Source organism: Megalopta genalis, chromosome 3, assembly GCF_051020955.1.
Source record: "Megalopta genalis isolate 19385.01 chromosome 3, iyMegGena1_principal, whole genome shotgun sequence".
Taxonomy (NCBI): domain Eukaryota; kingdom Metazoa; phylum Arthropoda; class Insecta; order Hymenoptera; family Halictidae; genus Megalopta; species Megalopta genalis.
The window spans coordinates 7,938,313-7,963,326 of record NC_135015.1 but is presented as its reverse complement, the minus strand read 5'-3'; the positions used below and the strand labels follow the sequence as shown (position 1 = coordinate 7,963,326).

General features: G+C 41.9%; 1 protein-coding gene across 36 annotated transcripts in view; it reads left to right on the top strand.

Moving 5' to 3' along the window:
* The window catches only part of LOC143259034 (uncharacterized), a 448,485-nt gene that overhangs the window by 310,877 nt on the left and 112,594 nt on the right, over positions 1-25,014 (top strand). For 6 of the 36 annotated variants that reach the window (XM_076519779.1, XM_076519781.1, XM_076519780.1 and 3 more), the window contains exon 1: positions 16,031-16,174. The exons of 27 other annotated variants lie outside the window; for them this stretch is intronic. The gene's annotated coding sequence lies outside the window, so the exon portion shown is untranslated. Of the gene's footprint in view, positions 1-16,030; positions 16,175-25,014 lie in introns of those variants that run through there. 3 more of the 36 variants (XM_076519814.1, XM_076519782.1, XM_076519785.1) reach the window with 1 other exon arrangement.

Sequence of the window (25,014 nt, the reverse complement as noted above, 5' to 3'; positions counted from 1 at the left end):
TCCAAGTCTTAAATAATAACTGTGCCGAATAAAACAATCGTTGCTCCAATGTAACAAGTATATTTACATTTTTAATTTAAAAAGGCTTACAAAATTGTAGGTAACATAGGTATTTATATAATTACAAAGCCTAACGATTAAACATTTAATATAATTAATAACGAGACGAGAATGATTAAAATATAATAATATGTAAAAACTAATAATATAATTCTGTGCGATATATTTGAAAGCAAGGATCTATGCAAAGGCCAACATCGCAATCTTTGCGCTCGTACCGCGAATCCGTTCTTTTATCATTTTTGCTACAAATTACGCATCCGCGTCTTCTGTATACGCTTCATTTCGATGCCGCATATACGCGGTGCCCGTACCCACAGGTCATCGAGTGAATGCCGCATATATGCGGCGCTCGGCGCGAAAGGGTTAAGGAGTTTTTCAAAACAGGGCAGTTTCACATTACAGCGACTTGATTTGGACAAGTCGCCGTAACAATATTCACTTCTTTCGCACCCTGAATCTCTCATCTGCGAGGAGATCCGATGTTTAATCGTTTATTTAACACTGTATGATCCGATGTTTTGTGTGTATATAAAATTTATATAATTCGAAACCAGAATATAATCTCGAAATATAAATTAACACTGGAACTACCAAACGAGAAAAAAATGACTGGTTTCTGATTTTTTCTCTTACATTCTCTGACATTTTAAAAGTGCTCTATGCCAAATTTGATAGATAATCTTCTTCATTCAAGCATATATTGTAATGAAAATTACACGAAGTTTAAATACATCCTTGTCATGATTATAAAACAGTATACATTAACCCGAGAAAGATAACCTACGTCGCAGAGGCGCCTGCGAAATAAACAACTGACTGCACCGTGGATGACGCAAAGACTGGAAGCACCCACTTTGCCAAGGCATGTGCGAAGCAACATTGAAAATATTCTTCCAAAATCTGCTGTACAGGCTTCCACAGATGATGAAGAAGAACCCTCAGCCAAAAAAAGGCGTTATTGCAGTCTTTGCACGTCTAAAAAGAAAAGAATGTCAAAGATGACCTGTGCCAAATGCAAAAAGATAGTTTGTGGTGAACACAAGAAAGACGTTTGTCATGACTGTCTCTAAAGAAATTTTTTATAATATTATAGTTTTTTTTACACTGATTATATTATAGTCTACTAGTTTGTAAGGATAAAACACTATTTTTTGTGATATTTTACGGGATTTGTTCCCATAAACCGAAGACTGTTGATTTTTGTTAATTTTTCATAGAGGTCTAGTGATTTAAGTTTAAAATTACTTAAAATATAAAAAATATAATATAAATGCATTTTATTTTTACAATAATGCCAAACCTTTAAAATGACTAGATTAACTTAAATAAATATCCATTGTTAGTATAAAATTGACGCCTTAGAAAAGCATGCGCCTCTGAAGCGTATGGTTATCTTTTACGTACGTTGTCATATGGTTATCTTTCTAGGGTTAGTAGTGTTCAATACTCGGCAGCTGTGGTATTAGTGACGAATTCACGATGTAAATAAAAAATTAGGTTTACTTGGATACGCGAATCAGAAACATGTCTAACATCTTTGATTACAAACGAGAACTAGCGAATCAAGATACTTTTGCCACATCGTTGCTGAAAACCTGATAGGTATGTACGTGACTTCGGAGATACGTTCAGCTGCAGAGGGTTAATTGGAAGCGCGATTCTAACGATTTCCAAACAAGACATAAACGAATATATCAACCGCGTCTATTTCGCCCGATAAATCTAATCCGCACGAGTCGACTACAAAGTTCGTCGTTCCAGCTCGTTGGTCGAATCACGCAAAATTGACCAATAAAGCCTCGAACGACATTTCCCCAGATTCCGAATCCACGTGGAGAAAATGGTGTATCGAGACCCCTCGGGCGAGGGTCACGAGTCGCCTGTTATTTACGTACTCGGCCAAAGACACCGCTGCTGAAGTCACGTACACGCGAGGCAGTTTCAATTTTCTCGAGGACCGTTCCGCGCTGCCTCGTCGGGAGCAACGTGCTTCGAACAACATAGCTCATCTTCGAAATATCATTCTGGCCGATGTCCAGGGACCGCGCCGGTCTACTACTGGCGATGGATTTCTCCGATCCAATCAAAACGTGATGGACGATGAATCGGCCCAAAACAGGATAATAGGTCCGTCGGCAGTGTGCGGAGGATCAGCCGTGCGTAGGAAATAGAGTGCTGAGGCATGAGGACGATAGCTTGTTTGATTTTATCTTGTTTCCCACGGGGGTGTCGTGTACACGGTTCAAGTAATTTGCTGCTTGCTCGCATGATCAGGCCGACGCCGGAGTCGCGATCGGTTTCGATATGTGTCGTTGTTTACGTCATAGGGTGTCTAGAGTGTATCAATTACTGTGCCTATCAAAAATGACGGTCCTGAATTTTCGAAACATTGAATAGTTTTTTTTCTACCTATATCGTACTTCTTAAAACATTTCAATTGTATTGGGTTGGCAACTAAGTCATTGCCGATTTTAGTTATAGGTGTCTCTCACTCCCATTTTTATGATATCCGTAAATGTTATATTATAAAATTATTATTATTATTATGTTATTTTTTATTATCCGTGATTGCTAGCAACTGGACAAATTGAATGCAGCGGTCAAGGAAAAGCGACCAGAATTGGTCAATCGTAAAGGTGTCAGTTTCCACCAGGACAATGCTAGGCCGCACACGTATTTGTCCATTCGGCAAAAATTGATGGATATTGGTTGGGAATTGATGTTACACCTACCATATAGCCCTGATCTCGCGCCATCGGATTACCACTTATTTCGATCCCTGGACAACTCCCTTCGTGGTAAAACTTTTAATGATGATGACGCTGTAAAATCTCACTTAACCCTCTATGGGCCCATGTAACTTTCAAGTCACAAGCTAATATATCCACATTTTACCAAATAGTTTTAGTTTTTTTCACAAGATGATGTATACGTCTTAATTATATAATGCCTCTGAAATAACCAATAACAATATTGATGACGGTTGGCAGCACTATCAACCTGAAATGTCAAAATAAATATCTTGCAATTTGTCTGCAGATAGAAGCCAAAGAGGCCATCTTGTGCAATTGAGATTATTTGTGCTTTTGTCGGTGTTTACTAAATAGAAAAAAAGCGTATATAATAGCTCTGGGTTCGTATATTAATAACAATTTATTTATTTGCATTTCAATAATCATTTTGTTACCATTTGTATATGATACAGTTTTGTAACTTTCAGGTTACATTGGGATATTGTGGTAGATTCGAGTGTATCTAGGATAATAGTTGTGCTTTCTTCTATTTTCAAATTTATATATCGAATACCCAAAATATGGATACAAAATCATATACAAATAAAAGAGGAATTAGAATTAGACGCATTAGCGGTAATAGATCGGAAGATTCTTTATTAGATTCTGAGTCCGATGAAGATCATCCAGTAGCATTTACCAGACGACGCGTAAATATTATCGACAGCGACGATGAATTTAGTACCGAATTATCATCGGATGAGGAAAATTCAGAACCACAACAAACTATTTGGCAACCAGTTTCAAATGCAACGTACATCAATGTTTAACGCCAAATTGAAACTGTTTTATGGAATTTCACGTTTAAACATTTATGCACAAAAGTGGAAACAAGAGCTGTTGTTACTTCAAAGTTACAAATTGAATTAATTATAGTAAAGTTGTTTAAACTGTTAAATATTTTTATAATTAGCATATATAGGTTTATAATAATAGATTTTCCGTTGCATAAATTTCTTTTTGTATTTAAGAAAAAAATTCGGCCCGTAGAGGGTTAACTCAGTTTTTGGCCGAAAAGGATCAGACTTTCAACGAGCGTGGAATTTTCAAGTTGTCAGAGAGATGGCAAAAGGTCATCGAACAAAATGGAAAGTACATTACAGATTAAACTTCATTCCAAGTAAAACAAAATTTTCTATTTCATTGAACAAATCAGCAATTACTTAGTTGCCAACCCAATAGATTAATGGATGACTTTTATGTAAATACGAGTCTTTGAGCAAGTTACTGAGCCCTTAAAAAACTGGAAATTCAATTAAGATTATTTTAAACTGAAAAAAGACCGTTTTAAAATGAAATCGATTTTGACCCGCAGTCAAAAAAGGTTACCGATGTCTCTTTGAAAGAGATGTAGGTTCTACGAAAACATTTTCAATGAGGCATATTTGACACACTTCCACTAAAAAGTTTCCCAAAATCGGTTTTAGAGCACACAAATCAACGATTTTTGTCGCGGCGCTAGCCATTTTAGTTCGACGAAAAAAAGGCGAGAAAACGGAGAGAAAGTCTATTGAACGTTGTCACCATCTGCGAAAGAAATGCAAAAGTCTGCATCTTTATGTGCTGAAAAACCGAGATTTGCAATGTCAGTGTCGCCTGGTCTGTTCGGAATTAGGCCACTTTCCCGCATTAGGGCCGCATAATCGAACTGCAGTCACGAGAAAGTATTAATGCCCGGCAACGAAAATAACGTGAAAGGACCGTGAAAATCGAAGAACGGCGAGCGCAGAGCATCGCACTGCCGAAAGGTGAAACGGCTTTGCGAAGAATAATCTGGTTAATGCAGGCTCGCAGTAACACGCACGAGTTCGACGGAAAGAGAGTGGTTCTGGAGGCAGAAGCGTGTCCCGCGCTGACGAACGAGACCTGAAAAGCGGATCGTCGCTTTCATATCGGAGAAGGATGTTCCATCGGAAGACACTCTATTATCAATAGGTGTCATTGAAACGAAACGCGGCCGACGCGAAAAGCTCCGGGAACGACTGAAAAAGGCGCGCCAACACGCCGGCGAGGGCCGACGTGCGCGAGTTGCGTGACAAATATGGTGGCTCTGCTCGCATGGAGCTCGATATTCGCGGAATTAACGAAGAGGCGAGACGAAGCGCGTGGTGGTATCGATTCCGCACCTTCTATCGGAAGAACGCGACAAGGCTATTATATTTATTTGTTTCTTCTCGCGCGTGGGCAGCCGCCACGCCGCGCCGCGCCGCTCCACGTCGTGAAATCGATTCTGCCGTAAATTTCCGGCCGCGTGTACGGAGAGAACATCGATAAGTTGCGGAAGATAAGGTGCTCGTTCGGGCGCGTGTGCTTTAATTAGAGGGCTAGAGAGAGCATGGCTGCCGCGAGAAAATGGAAAACCGATGGACGGGATGCTTGCATTAGGAAACGGAATATCGTTCCCGAATTTCACCTCGGTTTATCGGTTTGCGGGAATTTATTGAAACAGGTGAAAGCGTTCGCAGCAAAGGGCGAAACAGCACACGGGGTACGTTAAAGGCGATGTGCTGTGAATATTTCAGTCTTTAACCCCTTAACGCGCTGAAACGTATTAACACGGGCGTGCAAAACCGGCCAAAATGTGCAGACCCGTATATATACGGTCGGCGTCGCAACTTATGTCGCTAAAATGTTCAGATTCGAATATATCCGGGCAGTAAAAATAACTTAATAAAAACCAAGGAAAACATTCAATTTATTGATATTCATCGTGTAATTCTGTATTGTAAGCTGTAAAGTTTGTTTATTTGGGATTATAAAATATGGTCTTGTAGGGTGACACTTATAAGCATCTCTGACCTGGTAATTGTTTCTATCTATCTATATCCATTATTGCGTATCTAATTAGCGTTGGCACTTTTGTGAGTTTTGTTATGACTAATTTATTTATTACTCTCCAGTTATCTCCGATCTCTTTCTATTTTTTGCTTATTCAGGAATAAAATATGCACTTTTAGAATGGCACTTATGAACATTTAGTGTATTATTCGTGAGCAAGTCGTGAAGTAAAGTAGACGTTATCAAAGTGAATTTCTTCAAAGACAATTGTTTTTTATTTTTTACAAATATTATTAGTGTCAACATATAAAAACGTTTTTGTTTTATGGTGTATTTTTATAGAGAGTAAATTGGATTTTTAGTGTATAAAAGGTATGTTTTCTAATGTTGAAATAAGGAATGTTGGGCTATGTGCTGCACCTTGTTTTGAAATTTACCATACAAAAGAAAATTTTGAATAGTTTTAGTTTATTATATATTTTTCAGCTAATAAATATTATTATTATATTATTACAAATTTAGGTAAAATTAAATATTTTTCAGTTTTTTTTTCGTTTCCTTCCCCTTCAAAATAGTAACTGGTAATTGAAAAACAGTACGATGGGTACAAAATTCGATCTGCAATGCGATTCAATATTCACTATAATTATTTATCCACTATTTTTATTGAATTTTTAGTAATTTTTACATTTTTTTTACATATTTATTGAAATTAAGGTCCAAATATGTATATTTTCTTAGATAAAAAAAATTGATTTTTTTTGGTCGGTTTTTTTTTTTAAATTGTGCATTAAGGGGTTAACCCTCGGATAGCGGACCATTTTCACAATTATACAATTGACGATTTTCGTGACGATCCCCAGCTTTATTCATCAATTATTTCGAACATACGTTTGAAATGACTTCGTGTAGTCTAATTAGTGCTCCGTTGTTCCCAATGTAATAGTCAGTTATTAACAATGATCTAATTAGGAAACGATTTAAATACACTGGGTCAAAATAACCCGGTAACCGCAGTCGGAGAATCAACCATTAATTAGGTGGGAGTATAATGCAATTTTTATGCTGAAACTTTTCTACACTTTACTTGCAATTATTTTATATGGGATTGCTCAAGCTTCGTACGATTTTTATTCATTTATGACTTATTTTTTATTTTACGCATTTGTGACAAAAATATGTACATCAAATGCAAAACATTAAAAGCATTTAAAAAATTTTAAAATGCTACTGTGTTACATTCAATCCATCAAAATGATTAGAAAATGAAATATTTGTTTATACAGCCCTTGTCTCTTGCAGACAATTTTTATTCTTCATAAAAATCCGCGGTGTATTTATTACAATGTATGCTTACGTTCATCAAAAAATTTCACGCAGAAACACTTTTACAATTTCAATAGCTGCGAAGGAAGGAATCGTAAACTTATTGTGATAAATGTATATATAAAATTATAAATAAAATTATATATTATTATATATAAAATTAATAAATATTATGTCCACGAATATTAATTCTAAAATACTATTTTCATGAGCTAGCTTTTCGTTGCTATGGGATATAATTCTAATTCTAATAATAAAATATCAAATAGCTTTATAGAAAACTCGGGCACTGTTGGTGATTTCTGAATAACTGTTCCAATAGTAACTGTTCCCGTTTTTGGGGTAGATCCAGTGTTAACTCTAAAACCTACCGACTTCTAAACGTGTGAAGCGAATTTACTGTACTTACAAGCCACGCGAACTTGGCGCATCTTCCACTTCAATTTTCTCGAAAACGAAGCCTGTAATTAGAGCCTGTCGGGTTATACTATCAGTTACATGACACCCTCTACATCCTGTAAAATCGGTTAATCTGATGATAAACGATGCACCCTCCTTAAATAGCGGAGTAAATCGGATTATTCGGCGATGATGCACCGTGTGCGAGAGTATTCGGAGGTGGAATACCTCTTGCGAGAGCATCCGCGCTCCGGAAGAGCCCTCGAAGCGATCGGAACGAGAACACAGGGGACGATGGAAAGGAAAACAGCGTTAAGTGTCTGTGCCGCTGTCGGTTTTTCATCGACCGCCCCAAACCCGCTCCCGATTCGTACACACGACCACCGCAACTCCGAATCTCGATCAACGGACGTCGTTTCTTCCCCACCGAGCCGAAATTAATGCTGGATAATTAACTCTGAGCTTTGCCCGGGACTCGAGCCGGTTGCTTTTGCTCGCTCGAGTGTCTTCCACTCGATGGGACTACTTTCGCGGATATTGAAGTTTTTCCTAATGGCGACTTTTCTTCGATGAGAAAGCAGCATTGTGAACGCCGCGCGACGAGCGGAGGAGCAGCTTTGTTGAGCACTCGGCAACGGAACTACGATTGTCGATGGCCTTTGTCGTCGTTGGCAGGCAAAAGTATCGCTGCATCCTTCGGCGCAGCTTTTGTCGAATCCGTGTTTTTCTTGCTCCAGTGTTCCCTTTTTTAAATATTGGCTATCGCGCCCTGTGATCGTAAAACACGGTTCGCACGTAAGTGAGAAAAATGTGGAGGAAGCGGGAATCGCCTCGGGGGATCATTACACGAGCGTTAATTAACCCTGTGACTAGGCGGGCCCGATGGAATTACGGCGGGTAGACAAACAGTGATTATAGAGGGCTCGGGATACCGTAATATTGGAAACCGTGCTTGGAAAAAATTCATGTGCTGATATTCAACGGTTATGCAAAATTGATCGAGCTATTCGTTTTTTAGCATTCTCGAAAGTGCATTGTCCTTTTGCGATTACAGAATCAGCTGTAAAACGTACAATTTCAATAGCTGTGAAGGAAGGAATCGTAAACTTATTGTGATAAATATATATATAAAATTATAAATTAAATTATATATTATTGTATATAAAATTAATAAATATTATGTCCACGAATATTAATTCTAAAATACTATTTTCATGAGCTAGCTTTTCGTTGCTCTATGGGATATAATTCTAATTCTAATAATAAAATATCAAGTAGCTTTATAGAAAACGTACGATGCCCGAAATTTCCATAAAGTCATCTAATGTTTTAATTAAATCCTTCCTCGTAATAGGAGCTTTTTAATTGGCTCTGAATGCAGCTCAAATCATCAACGAATTATCAAGGAAGTTAAGACTTATATAAATTGTGACGTTTTCAAATAGAGAAGAAATGTTCGTTAATCTTGATGTTATTTACTTACGAAACGTGTGGCTTTAAGAAAATTTCGCACTTGCTTTTTGGTAAAATAGATAAATTTACGTTCTTTTTATTATTAAATATTATGTCCATGAATATTAATTCTAAAATACTATTTTCATGCACTAGCTTTTCGTTGCTATGGAATATAATTCTAATTATAATAATAAAATATCAAGTAGCGTGTGGTTTTATGAAAATTTCGCACTTGCTTTTTCGGAAAATAGATAAATTTACGTTCTTTTTATTAATAAATATTATGTCCATGAATATTAATTCTAAAATATTATTTTCATGCGCTAGCTTTTCGTTGCTATGGAATATTATTCTAATTCTAATAATAAAATATCAAGTAGCGTGTGGCTTTATGAAAATTTCGCACTTGCTTTTTGGTAAAATAGATAAATTTACGTTCTTTTTATTATTAAATATTATGTCCATGAATATTAATTCTAAAATACTATTTTCATGCGCGATCTTTTCGTTGCTATGGAATATAATTCTAATTATAATAATAAAATATCAGGTGGCTTTATAGAAAAGTCGGGCACTGTCGGTGATTTCTGAATAACTGTTCCAATAGTAACTGTTCCCGAGTTTCGTTGAATGAAAGTCGCTTATGCTGTTACGAGAAAAGAAGTTAGTTCGAGCAGTGTATTTGATAGCACATGCAATCTCGGTTTGAGACATCGGTGCGGGTCAGAACGTAACAGACTCCTCTAACAGTAAGAAGCGATAACAATTCGACATTACTTGCAAGAAACAACCCCACTATTGCTGTTCCTCGAGAACTCCTACGAACTCTTTCAATGGACTTGTTATAATGTCACACCTCCGTGCTTGTCTCGCGGTTCGAAACCTGTTTCTAATGCGATTTCGATCACTCGAAATTCGTTGGATAGGAGATATTCAGAAAGACATGAACATTCAATATTGATCGTCTCCGTTTTGAGTCTATTATGAAAAAACGTTCGTACGAATATCCATAAAATTTTCATAAAAATTCTAATACCTCTGTTTGACAATCCGATGGGAAAACATTTCCAACGCGCCTCCAAAAAGATTGAAATTCAGTTTCATCTGGCCACTATTTGCGCCAATATTTAACAAAGCTTTTTATGCTCTGATATAAATAATGGAACGAATGGACAATACCGTGGAGTATTCGTCGATTCCCATAATGAGAAAAGGCTATTGAGAGCGGAGCGTGAAAGCCTGCAGAGAATTAAAAAAAGCTCGCGCAGACCGTAAAATCGAGGAAAATCATCTGGCAGAAACTTTTCAATAGGGTGAGTAATTTTGTGGTCTGCCGACTAACTCTTTAAATCGATTTTGCAGTTGTAAATATCTCGAAACTTCATTAAAAACTTCGGACTCGTTTTTCTCCAAACCACATTTTCTAAACTGGTGTAACGGACATTTCAATTTTACTATCGATTAATTTCGAACGAAACGTATTCGATTAGAGCACACAACAGTGGAACATTTAAAGGATTTAAAAATACTCTCATTCCATTTTTAATTCGTTAAAATTTGCTGAGGAAAGAAATAAATGTCTATGTACCATTTCTATCTTAAAACTAATGCGGACGTTTTTTATTTTGCATAAAAATCTGCACTCTAGTTATCAGTTTGTCCATCAGTGCTATTTTCTTTATTAACGTAAAATTCGATTCTGTAATCTCAGCTCTAACACTCGAACAGCGGACCTTTTTGCCAAAAATATACTTCAATGTACTTAGGATGCAGTTTTTATTAACATAGTTTTTAAGATACTCCTCTTAAACGCGATAGCTTTTCTTCAGATCTTATTGAAACACATAAAAATTTAAATTAATTGTCAGAAATGGGTCAAATAATATTTATACTCTAGGTCCAAATAGACCATCGTGAACTTTGAGAAAATTAATTATGTTTGCATCCTCGTGACTATGTTCAATAAACAAATAATACCACGAAGGTATACTTTCGTGTATTATACAACAAAGTTTATATTCGTATTGCCGCTACACTTCTGCCAAAGAATCCATAAAAATCACTTAACGTTGTAGCCGTACAAGAGTTCCCCTTTAACCAGTTAGCTGTTGCAATCTCTTTGAAAAGTGTGCAAGTTACTATAATTATACTGTATACTTTTGATTTTCTTCATATTTTGTTTAAATATGACACTTTTATAAAATATATAATTTAATTGAGAATAACAAAGTACTATATATATACCCTTCTTAATTAGTTAGCTGTTTTTGATGATTATACTCGTCACGAAGAAATGACACTATTTTGTGTTAATACGAGTCTGCTCGTCGAAATCAGTTAACTGGTTAAATATTGATTCCATGAAACGACGGTCAATGGACAGAATCGAAGAATAATTTTGCAGATGTGTTTGCGGATCGAAGTCGAATCTCCAGTTGATTCGTTTACTTTTTCCGTTGGTTCAGGACGGGTCGAGCGAACGGAAACAGAAATTCGGAAAGTAACGCCGGCGAACGTTTGCGAGTAAATATTTAGTCGAAAGTAGATGGGTCTAATTATTTCCTGGTAAGGATGCTTGCCGACGCGACCTTTCCCCGTTCTCCCTGGGCGGGCGCTGTTAAATCCTGGGGCATAACTCACCCCCGGAAATTCCTTCGAGGCGAAACAAGAAAAGGAGTTGGTTAAATGGCTTCAACGAGTATTTCTTGGCACGGGAACGTAACCGTTGGACAGTGTTGAACTCGGGTTGCTCGCAGTGGACGCTGTCGTCGGGCCACCCCTGCTAGACACGCCTGGAATTTCACGGACCCGTATGCGGATTCCAGTCATGTCACTCACGATAGTAATGCAGATGAGTTGAACAGACGAGCGTCTGACGCGATTCCGCGACGATCCGGCGCGCATTAACACTTTATCGACCGCTAGCCTATTTATCGGCTTTTCGATTGCCAATGTTTATCGATCGCTAGCCTATTAATCGGCTTTTCGATTGCCAATGCTTATCGACCGATAGCCTATTAATCGACTTTTAGCTATCGACGGTTTTCGCTTCTTTACTGTTTTGTTAGTAGCTGACCTCCTGTATGCTGACCTCCCCATATCCTTATGAATTATAATTATAATAATTATATTATTATTTATTATTATTTTTAAAGGAATAAGCACAACACAATGAATAGCGAAAATTTAGCCGGTACTGGGAGCAAATGCGCGCGCGACTAAGCCAGTCCTTACTGAGTGGCAGTCTCAACCACGACCGGACGATAAAGTGTTAAACGCGAAAATTCGCCTCGTCTTATTATCAATTTGAATCACATTTTGTTCCCCTTGGTGCCGGAGGGATGTAGAAATAGTATCAAGTTATGTCAGCCTTTTCTCATAACCGGATCTAAACTTTCGGTCAAATACGATTTATAAAATATTGATGCAACTAACATCTTTAACCAGTTAGCTGTTTTTGACGATATTCGTCATAATACAAAATGTTGCGATTTCTCCATGACGAGCATACTCGTCGAAAACAACTGGCTGGTTAAGAAGGATAAATACTTTGATATTCTTTATTATATTACGGTTTATAAAAGTGTGGTATTTAAACGAAATAATTACAGTAACTTAGTCTTTTCAAAAATATTTTAACAGTCAACTGGTGGCTTTAACAGCCAAACTTACAAAGTACCTTTTCAATGTTAAAGGTTAACTTTACTGCTGAGAATATAATTTAACCCCTTGCCGTACCATTTTCTTTATAGTTACAGTGATTAGAAATTTCTCCATTGTAATAATTTCTAAAAAGAAAAAAGGCAATTTACATTTGTTACGTGTCTACATTTATTTAAATGTTTAAGTACCGTTGACAAGAAATCAGAATTTTATTTAGAGTAAAAAGAACGGAATAATACTCATTATTAACATAACTAGAAATGTCCATCATAAGTTAGACTCGTTGAAGTACGGCAAGGGGTTAAAAGTCCCGGTTTGTTGTCTGCCAACATGAATAGCATTAATTCATTGTTTCACGGAATGATTAATTAACGGGAATTGAGGGAACTATATTTTTCTTATCAAGAATCTCGTGAGATAAACTTTCTTCAACATATAAATATCTACAGTTCAATTACGCGCATGGAAGCAGATGAGAAGCCAACTTATTTCTTTCCGAAAAATCGTTGACTGTTTTCACCCTTATTTCCACTTTATACACCCGGAAACGTGAGGTTACAGTTTTTGCAGTGTACCAGACATTTTGATAGAATTCTACGTTCCGTTTCAACTGCAGTATTCGCTTAAATGCTCCGATATTATTTTCCTCTGCCCGTACAATCTGTAAGGTTCTGTAGCTCCAGCGATATCAGTTGTTCATCGAATGCAGTGTAATAAAAAATATTGGGTATATCGATTTCGGAATATTAAAGGGCTAACGATTGCACAGAGGTAATGAAAACTCTCGAAATTCAACCAAACAGTCGAGTGCAAGAGTTCGATCGTTTCTCGATCGAAAGTGCAAATAATATCGAAGGCAAGCAGATTGAAAATCCTCTCCTTTCGACAGAAATATTTGTACGCATTGCCATCTAGTTCTAATACTGGATCCAGGCCCAAATGACTATTTCCACGAATCTTTTCCGACGAAAAGTTTCATTTTTCTGTTTCTTCGAATTTTGTCTATTAACACGTTCCGTGCCACGTGTACCATCGATGGTACACGCTTGCATGTTTACTTAGTGAACTGAACAAATTGTTTACAAGAAATTTAGAACCGAAGAATCAATTTCCACCGCAAGAATGGGCGTTGATAAGTTTTTGTTACGTTGTTATGTGTACGAGAATTAATAATTGCACGTAATACATCAAGTTTTAGTAAAATATCAAAGTGTGAAGATTCGAGTAAAAAAAGCTCGGCACGGAACGTGTTAACTGTTCGGCAGCGCCTGTTAAAAAATTTCGCATTACTGAATTTGAAGCTTTTTGAGAACATTGTTGTCTTCAATCGTGTCTTTCACGATCTTCCATTGAATTCTATTCACGATATATGAACGAAATTTGGTGGACATTAACCCTTTGCACTCGAGTGGTGACTCTGAGGCGCCACTAAAATTGTTATATCATATTCCAAGATAATTTTTATATTAACAAAGTTTACATCTAAGAAATTGTTAAAGGTGTAACTGTTGTACGAGTCACCGCAAGACTCAATTTCATATGCATAAAATGCACTTTGTCATATCAAATGGAAATACTACAAGTCAGAAAAATTATTTTAGGCTTACGGTTAAAATAGCTTCGAGTGCAAAGGGTTAATATTATTATTATCAGGTCTAAGCATTGCTATGGATTCCCTCGACTCGAGCAGAATTTTAGTCACCAGAATTAACTTTTAAACAGAGTGCTTCTTTCACTCGACAAAAAATTAGTGCAAATTCAAAACTCTAATAAGGGTATCGTTACACAAATTTTCACCTATTAAAACGATTGAGAAAACAGTCTCGGAGAATGTATATATTTCACAAAAAGATCCCCAGTCTACGTATTAATATCGCCACACAATTAACTAATGTCGCCACCACACTCCGAAGCGTTGCAACGAGTATCCTCGCACACAAGCAAGAACTTCCTTACTTCGCTGAAGTCATCTTCCACCGACCGAAGGATAATTCGCAACTCGACATACGAATAAATATTGATTCTGACAGTGGTATACATATCGTTAACTTTGCGAACCACTTCGGGGAGGATAGGCTCGCTTAACTATCAGCATACCTGACTGTCGCAACGATATCCTCGCCAGGGCGTGATACCCGTATCGCGAAATCTCCGACATATTCGTGATCCTTTGGGGGCACGGAGCACTCGGAATTCCATATCGTCTTCAAGGTTATCGATCCCATAGAACTTGGGGCAGACGGTGGCAGGCGAAAGAGAAGCACGGGGCGAGAGAATGCGCTAGACAGAGAGGACCGGTGCGTGAAACACACCGGTCGGGCCGGGCCGGGCCGCCTCCACGACTCTCCTTTTCACCGGAGCGAAAAGGTTCCCGCGACCCTTCCCCGGGCGCCGCTCGCGGATCCGAGTCCCTCCGGCTGAGTCAAGGTCACGCCGGTACCGTCTCTCAGGCTGCAGCATCAGCAGCGGGCAGCGAGGACGGCAGGAGGATCGATGGAAATTCGAGATTCCATTGGGAAAGAGGACAGAACGTCCTGTCGATCGACGACGTATCCTGCTTCCTTCTCGTTACAGTTCGTCGAACCGAGTCGAAACGCGGCGGGTTTTGGTGCTCCATGGAGATCAAGGTCAGCGCCGAGAGACCGCTACGAAAACATCCGCCGTGTGACCGCGATGCGGCTGCGAGAGACGCGGGGTGGTTTGCGGAGTGGCAACGAGGAAGGGTGGTTGGGGGGGAGGGGAGGCAAAGGCAGCGGAGGCAAGCAATGAAAGAAGGCGGGACGTAATAAATCAGAGTTACGGGGGCCGATGATGACGGAGCATCCGAGGGTTGACGAGAAGAAGATCGAAGGGGTACGGGGGGGTTGGATGGGGTCAGCTGTGTGGGCGGAGGAAGAAGATCAACGACGGAATTAACCGGTGTGCGCGCGGCTGAGCGGAGGTGGCGGCCGACAGAGCGCCGCGCTCGCCGGAGAACAGCAGAGGAAGGAGTAGCCGGAGGTGGAGGGTTGACCATTTCGGGAGTGTCGGAGGTGGCGGCGCACGGCTGATCGATGCAACAGCAGCGCCACTACGTGGGGAGGGTAGACGACGTCGCGCGTCGGTGTGGTTCCGCTGGAGGCAAACGCTGAGGGGCAGGCGCAACGCTCGCCGCCGCGCCGAGCCGCGCTGCGCCGGCCGCCGGCAGAGCTTTGCACCCCTTCTACTCCTCCGGCTTCGCCGCATCCCTCCGGTCCCTCTGGTTCCCTCCCTCGGGCCGCTACGCGCGTACTAACCGAGCGGCGCGCGTTCGCCCTCGCAGTTCCACCCGCTGGCACCCCTGCCCACTCCGCCGCCGTCTCTGTCTCTCGATCTCCTTCTCTGTTCTTCCACCTCCGCAAATTTTCAGAATAGGGGTTGCAGCGACGCGATGCGCGTCGTCGCTCGCTCTCTTTCTCTCCCATCGGTCGGCCTCTGTCTCGCTCTCTCCTTCCCCTGTTCCTCGACGGTCGTCTGCCTCGCTCGCTCCCACGCGCTGTCACCCTCTCCTGCTCCCTCCCTCGCGGGCTCAGTTCTCGCCTGAAGACCGTGCGGTGTACAGGTGATCCGACTTGTGCGTGTCCACCCTCTCTATGCTCGAGTTTGTCCGCCCGCTGGCCAGGATGACGTGCCGCGTTGCCACGAGGACGCGCACTCTCTCCTGCCGCGTTGTCAATCAGGTGCGCTACCCCTGGTTCCCTTTCACGCCCTGTACTCCGACGTGCATCCTAGCGGAGGACACGCGTGGCCTCGCAGTCCGCCGCTTCTGGTCTCGAGCGACCGCGTTCCGACCGCCTCTGTTCGGGGGACCTCCCCGACGTACGTTTCTCTCGCGAGTTCTGCGACCGTTTTCTGCGGCGTCCAGGACCACCCCGCGTTGCGTCGCGTCAACGATTCATTTCGATATTTTGTTTTTCCATTTCTGCCCGGAAGATCCTGCGAAGGTCTTGTGAAGTGTCCACGATGCTTCGGGGTTTCTCGGTGCGATAGTAATCCGTTCCGATAACTCTTCGCGTTTCCGAAGGAGCAGCGTGTGGCCCACGCGAAGACGCGAAGACGTTTTCCAGGTCACGTGGATGGTGTTCGTGTAACTCGATGTCGAACCCTGTGAGAGTATTTTGCCTGCTTTAGGGATACGGTGCTCGCGTCGAACGGATCGTTTCCGATTCGCTTGGCCAAGGAGGTCCTCGCTGTCCCGAGAAATGTAGGCTATCGCTCAAAGATGATTTCCACCGGAGAGAGCTTCCCGAGGCGAATTCTCAGCGACCATTAATCGTGATTTTCCCTTCACGTGGTTGGGATATCTAAGTTTATTGCCTGTCATGTGACCCAGGATATCTACCACGGCCAGCAACGGTATATACCTAGTCGCCAAGGTAATCGATGTCTCTTTGCTATGCTACTCCCACAACGAGGCTTCTCTCGGCTAAATATAAATATCGCCGAATAAACGGACCGTTTGTTCGATCAGGGAGGGCTCGGTCGCGCCAGGAATTACACGCTTCCCGATCACGTGGTCGCTGTTTCGTCGTTCAGGGTCCCATCGGCGATCCATGACGTGTTTCGTCTTCGTCGCGCGACCGCTGGATGTCGTCGACATCACGCCGCTGCCGGCCGACGACGTCCGTCGCGCGCGGTATCGTGCCGTCCGCTGTTAGTCCCCTTTATTATCGGAAGAGTTCCCGAGGTCGGAAGAGAGGCCGACGATTAACGTAATTAATGGCCGAGCGAATTACACATTCGGCCGTCTCAAGACAGAATGATTTAGCCGTCGCGTATAACGTAGCGCCGCGTGAGCACCGGCATTAGCCGGGCGAGCAGCGACGATTCTCACGGTGCTCGCCAAATAACAGGGGGCAGTAAATTAGCCGGGGCTTGTGGGATCTGCGGCGGCATCCTCGGTCTAGGAGCGTTTCACTTTTTCAGCCGACGTGCTACGCCCCGCCGACCCTCCACGTGCCCCTAAATTGGTTTAACCGCGATTACCTCGGTGCCCGTGTACTTTCCGCCGATTCTCACTGGACAACGTTTCTTCGATCGATCGGTCCGCCGCTTCTCCAGCTGGATAATGATTTCGCTGTTACGTTAATAGGCCTCGACACGCTCGCCAATCGCTATACCGCTCTCTGTCCACCCCGCAATTTAGAGATCTAGAGAACGATTCGCAGCTTTCCTATCGAATTCTGGTACTTTTTGGCTGCAATTACCGCAAAACAACACTTGTCAAGACCGTTTTGTAGCTGTTTGATTTGTCGTAGGCTAAGTCGTCGATACCTAAATGCTGAATACCACACTGGATTTTCCGCTCTGTCAAGCTGAAAACAAGCTTGTTTGGAGGTCTTGATTGTACCGCATGCACGCATTTTAATATTCCGCAAGTTTTTCCACGATTTTCGCATATTTCGAGGTATTTTCAATCGGTCGCGGCAAGGCGAGTATTGTTCTGCTTCATTAATGCACGATGAATATAGAATGCGCGATACGCGGAAACTCATGCATACTCATCGCGTAGCAGCGAACGCGTTAATTATTATCATCGACAACAGGCCGGGCGACATCGGTTCAATTCCAACAGATTAAAAGCCCGTCGTCGTCGATGCTCGATTCTGAATCGCCTCAATTGAGCGAACAACAGCTCCGATGCCGTTTCACCAGACCGATTGGCCGCTGGAAGCCTTTTTGCTGGCTAGGAAAAAATAAAGCGTCTTACACGATAATCGATGAATTACACGGCTCGCGTGTGCTCCGTGAACAGGAATGCGGCTATCCGCGTCAGACGTCAGAAGAATCGCGGCATTGTGCTCTATTTCTAAGGCTGGCGGAAGCTCCATGGTTCGCTCGCAAGCTGGCTGGCTGGCATGGCCGGCTCTCGGTATAGCCGGCTCTCCGCATAGTCGAACGCGTGCATCGGTAACCGCTCGCAAAGCTGCTGGGCTCTTCCATGCAATGGTTTCTTGGATTCGCGATGCGACCACTTTGCTAGCCCGATCTTCCCGGGTCTCTGACATTCGATTCCAAAGCTTTTTCTAATCTAGCCAGCGATCTCTACGTGGCATGATAATGGATTCCAGACACGCACAGGGTAAACTGTTCCTGACCATTCATTTCCCTGGTTCACTTAAACCCAACCCGACTATTTCACTGATCGATTCTGCAAATCATCGATGAAGCGACGGCTTCCTCGATTCAACGTTGATCTACAAGACGCCGGCCGTTCGGCTTGAAAATCTTCCTCCGATTTAGACCAAATTTCGTCGCTTCGGCTGAACCATTTCACAGATTGATACTGCTACTCCTTCCGAGGCCCGAAGAGAATTGTTCGTCGCGGCGATTCGCACATTAATCTTCTTCTCGGCTAACCCAGACCTTGCCATCGCCCTTAGACTCTGGGAACCTTCTTCGTCACTGTCGAGCCATTTCTGGGTTTCATTCATAAATCTCCAGCAGCAGTCTTTCGCTATCCTTGTACGACCTTTCTACTCAGTGGCCACCACATTGATCCCATTTTAGCGGTGAAATAATACCGTGGTTCGCGCCAACATCGTCGAATCCTTGACCCGGGAGCCCTCTTCCAATACTTCACGTCCTGCGGAACACTTCAGCCGGTTCACATCCGGGCCCATCCTCTCCCTCTCGAGGGAGGAAGAGTTAGCCGAAGGCAATTTCCTCGTCAGCTCGTCCGAATCGTTGACATTTGCGGTTGAATTGTCTCGGCTAGCCTTTCCAGCATCGGCGGACCGGTTGGCAACGGTACTAGTGTCATCGACGTCAGCTACACGCTGCAATCCGCCGGAATCGGGGATTTCCATTAGGTCGCGAAGGTTGCTGGTCCGGGCATGGGCCAGCGGATCCGTAGCTGGACAGGAACGTGCCAAACTCGACCGGTCGGGAATCTGTTATCCCGTTCGTGCAAGCCCGCATCGGGACGCGATAATCCGATGCTCGTTTCACGCGCCGGTGATCCCCTAGGCAAAGCCAACCGGGTCGACGCGACTTTTTTACGGGAACGCGAAACGCGACGCTTCAGGGCCGAGCGATTCGTTTGAGCAGCCCGCGATCACATTCCCGTGTGTAATCGTGTATATTCCGGCGCGGATTCGTCGCGCGGCGACTCGGCCTCCCTGTGCCGTGGAATTCGCGTGCATCGGAGAACCGTTTCTGCGAACCGTTTCTGCGCGAAAGAGTGCGCCGGCCGTCCCCGAACTGCTCGCGTCGAAACGGGTTTATGGCATTCCGCGGATCGGAAGAGATCCGACCGCCAATTGTCTCAGGAATTTCCGGGCAAGTGGCGAACCGACGCACCGGACCCCACTGGACGATTATCGGCCGGCTGATAACGTCTCGATTGCCATCACGCGGCACAGCTGCTCCATCAGTGTCCTCTCTTCCCCACCGATACACTGTCCTCTCGATTAGCTCGCGAAACTGCTCTCCCAGAGAATGATTCGAGTCGTATCCCACGGATTCGCTCGTAAAAACGACCGGTCCCGGAATCCACCTCTTCCGCTGGAAATTTATCGATGGCCCGTAACGATCCCTTCGAAGACAATTTCATGCGAAATGTTACTCGAAACCGCTTCTGTGCAAGCCCCAAACAGATCGCTACTTAGATAAACGCAGACAAGATTAATAGTGTGTTGAAGATCTTTCGTAAACGTTCTGTGCGGGGTTTAATGAACTTCGAGACAACATAGATTATCTCTTCGAAACTTCTCTTATATCTCTTCGCGTAGTCTGTTCATTTTATTGCGAAAGGTTGACGTTGAGAATTTATCCTCTTAGCTCTCGAAAGATTTTTCTGATAAATCTTGCAATAAATTGTGATTTTGCCGTACAAAGACGAAGTCAGATTAAGATCATCATACTGCTGTGAAATTTTATAGGAATTAAGGAATGAAAGATTTTGTGTTTTTTATTTATGCATTCGGCGTGATTATCTTACGGTATGAAAAAAATAATAATTAAAAGAGAGATGCTACTTTGACATGATACACTGTATCGGCGTCACTCGAGTGCAAAGGGTTGACACTGGAAAATAGAAGCAATAGGAAAATCGCGTTTTTTTCATATACCAGAAGTGGGCGATTCTATATGAAATCTGTATGTCACGTAAAATCTCCTTGACATACAAACAAATCGCATGTGTCCATGTTTCGAAAAAATTCGATTTAATTTGTCTGAATCGGACAGAGAGATGCGAATGCTTGAAAACAGAATAAAACGAAAGAATTCGTGCACTGACATAATTGGCCTAACACACTTTTGTCATCAGCTGTTGCTTCGAGGAAGCTCGTGATATTCCAACTCGCACTAATATTTCACGAGAAGTGGATTTAGCAAATGCTAGCAAATGCGAGTAAACCGCATAGTAAATCCTCGTAGAAAACGTATGTAGAAAAACGTTCTACCTAATCCAATAAAATAGAAACGTTTGAAGCAAGGCTTCGTTTCCGAGAAAAACGACTTCGGAAGTTCATGGAGTACGCGTGCACTTGCCGAGTCTCACCCCAATGGGATTCAATGTAGACTATGTTTTCTCTTGCTCGTAAACCCTTCCTAATGTCTCTCTTTCTCTTTATACATATGAAACGACGAAAACGTAAATTGAATCGAAATGTTTGTCCTTCTGCTTTTTCAAATACTGAAATTAGGACCATGTTGCTGTAGTATATCACGCTTTTCTTTTTGAGATGCTAACGATGTGTTCTGGTGTGGTATGCCATCGATTTCATTTTTCAATACTAAACTAAGCTTTTGCTTTGGTCTCTGTTATTCGAGTATTCCACGAATACATCTATTTGATACGAAATACATGAATGTGGTTTTGTAAATAAAAATCTAGCAATGACAGATTCAAAGATCGCAGCGTTCGAACAACTTTCCGAGTGAAAAGGAAATGCGGAAAAACTACAGTTAAAACGCATTTGAAAACATTCAAGGGTAGATGCAGTCTACAGTGAAATCCGCGGATTTGGGACACGATTAAGTGCACGCGCACCCAATGAACTTTCAAAGTGCTTCCTCTCGAAAACGAAGTAGTGCATCAAAATGATTTCTTCTATCGGGTTAAACGATCGTTTCCCCATTTTTTGCTATACTATGAAATTCAGTTACGTAATTTTACTAACAATTATTCCGTTGTCCGCAACAGCTTTGTTTAGTATTGAAATTTCCACGGAACCTTACATTTCTGTTTTATTTATCTCGTGTACAACCACCGCCCCTTCGTACTGTCAGTGACAAATCCTTAAGTCAACGTTAATTTTAAATGGATGGTCCTAGTAGACACGGTACATAAACCTTTGTTTTCGAAGCACTCGTAAACTATTTTATAGCCGATTTTATTTATAGACGTATTACGTTCGGGTTGTTTTGATGAAATGGTATCGGAAGATTCAGTGCTGTTTGTTTTAACGTCTCTTGAAGCACGGATATCCAACCTTTTGGCTCGTTTCAACCGCATTGAATCGAAGAGAAATGGTCGTTCACCGTTTAGTGTGATAAAGCTTCCTTCTCTCTTTCACACGTTTTATCATAATACTAGAAAAACAAAACGATATAACCGTGAAACTACCGGGAGACAGTTAACGTAGCTCCTTGTGAAACCAGGAGCTGTATTACTAACCGCGGGCTGCCATCTGTCTTAGAGTGAATTTACGATTACAGCGGTGCAGGGTCAGAAATAAAGTGTCCGCAGTTGCATTGTTCTTACGGGCGAAGGGCACGCGAATTTATCTGGCGATGTTATTGCGTTCGCCGCCGCGCCTGTGTCGCGTCTGGATGAATTTCCCGTTGCATTCGGACCGCGCGAATGAAACTAAATGTAACTAATTAGCACCGTTAACTGTTTCGGCCAGCCGTTTCCCAGCTCGGAGCACTCTAAAGCTGTTCGTCAGTTGTTCCATCGCCAGACAATCGACAACATCAATCCATCACCGAGCGCGTTCTCCTCGTTTTTCCCCGGTATCCACATATTTACCTTATCATCGTTATTCAACCAGCCCGGTGAATACGGCCGACCGTTTTTGTGTGTTCAGTTTTATCCGGAGATGAAATTCAAATACGTTTTCTTTAAAGGATTGCTAGCACAGCGAAGCCGCCCGGATACGGCACACGTATTTACTCCCCCGCGGAACAATTTCATCCGGGACCCTGTGCTCCGGAGCCACATTATCATTACTAATTCTCGAGCGCAAGTATGGATTACCGTTCGACGACGTAATTCCGTTGTTTAAATTTGCAATATCTTACCGGCGATGTCGGCTTACAAAAAAATCTCTTTTTCCGTTCTCCTGCGAGGGTCGCATTAAAGTTTCTTTTCAACGGCTGGGTTCGGTGAACATGCACACACCGTATCCATTAGTCTCCGAGAAACTCTTTTTCCGGGGAATTCCTTATTGTTCCTAACAAGCTTCTTTGTCTTAATCCAATTCGGTCTTGTCACTAATTCAGCTTACTTCAACGTCTTTTACTGAAAACTTTGTTTCAAGATTTATTACGTGGGAGGGAGTAATTGCTGCGATTATGAGATAATTGATGTTGGAATACACGCTTGTAGGGGGCTTCCATCTTTTACCGTATTAGTATCTGTGAAATTTGAAACTGAATCTGTAATAAAAACGACCACTTTCACGGTTCTTACTTTAAAATCGTTGAAATTTTACAGGCTCGTTCGCAGCGAACGATTGAATAAATCTCTTAATTGAGGGGGCTGAATAAATTCAGTTTTGCTGTTCTTATAAAGCAATGTAGGTCGCTTTTTTAATGCTTCGTAGGTTTCGCGTTAAAGATAGTCTGGTGCTCTTTAAAGTTCACAATAAAATCATCGATGCAGCCTTTCGCTTTCTCAACAAACCCGAAAGTAAAAAATCTAAAGTAAACTTTTTAGAGTTTCTCTAACAAGGCTGACTTACGGAAATACACATTACAAGTAGCGTTAAAATGAGTTCGTGTTTTTGAAATATTTTGGATTTCGTGTGTAATTAATATTTATCACTAGCTTTTGTCAAAATCACTAGCCACATAGAAAATCCATACAGAGAATATTTGAGAAGAGGGTCCATTCAGCAAAATCCTATGACAAGTTTCATTAGCAATTATTTAGGATTAATTATTACATTAAAGATTCTTATATCTAGCTATTACAATGACCTTGTATCAATAATTATTAGGGAATAATTATCACCGGAAAAGTTCTCATAAATAGCTATTATGATTTTATTGGTAATTATTGGGGATTAACACCAAACTTATCGAGGACTAAAAATGATTATCGTGTGTTGTTCCAGCCACATAGAAAATCCATACAGAGAATATTTGAGAAAAGTGGGTCCATTCAGCAAAATCCTATGACAAGTTTCATTAGCAATTATTTAGGATTAATTATTACATTACAAATTCTTATATCTAGCTATTACAATGAGCTTGTATTAATAATTATTAGGGAATAATTATCACCGGAAAAGTTCTCATAAATAGCTATTATGATTTTATTGGTAATTATTGGGGATTAACACCAAACTTATTGAGGACTAAAAATGATTATCGTGTGTTGTTCCATAAGAATGACGAGACTAAATTTATGCAGACGTTTCATCAATTGTATTATAATTTATGCTTGAATTAGGAAATTCATTCAATCGTCTCCGATAAATGTATATTCGAATCAGGAAATCTATTCATTAATTTCTTATAGAATAGTCAACGATCTCAACAAACTCAACAAAAATACATGAAATCGGTCGAGAGAAGAACGTCATGCTAGGTTTAGCGTTTCTCGTTACAATAGAAATTCTCCTTACAAGCTACTACAATGAAGCTAGGCTTTCTACAATTTTCATTGCCGCTCGAATAGCGTAGACTTTCGCAAGGCCTCTGTAAGCGCCGGAAGATTCATTCAGGGAAGTTAGGGAGTTCAAAAGGGCAAAGACGCATCGCGGCTCTATTTCGGCGTCGAATTAATAGCCATCGGCGAAATTACTCCGGCATGATGCAAACGGGAGGCCATGCGATGGACTTCCGTGCACGGTGTCCGAGGCTCACGACAGTCCAGGTTGCCGGAGCTGTCGTGGTCGAGGGCGGCCAGTAAATTTTCAAACGGCTGGCAGCCGGCCAGACGTTTTTACTACGGGCCACGAAACGTTTCCTGGTCTCCCCCAGTAACTAACACCGTCTCGGTATCGTGGCTGTGCTGCGCGAGTAGCTTCCCCCGGCACGTTCGCCGTGGTTTATGGAAACGGGCCGAAGTCGGGCTCGCCGATCGGCGCTCGCTTATCCGAGGCTCGCGCAAACGTGTTTATACGGAGGCCTGGATCGTGCTCGGGAAAATTTGTAACCAAGCCCCGAGGAAGTAAATCAGAGGGCACGTCGCCCGGCGAAACTTTTTGCCGGCCGTTATCTTGGCACTCGCACGCTCCTCTCCGACTATTGTCCGTCCCGCGCCCTTCTGCCAGCATCGCCTTAACGGTGATGCTTCGATCCCTTGCGTCGCCTATTCTCGAAGAGGTATTCTTGAGTTCCA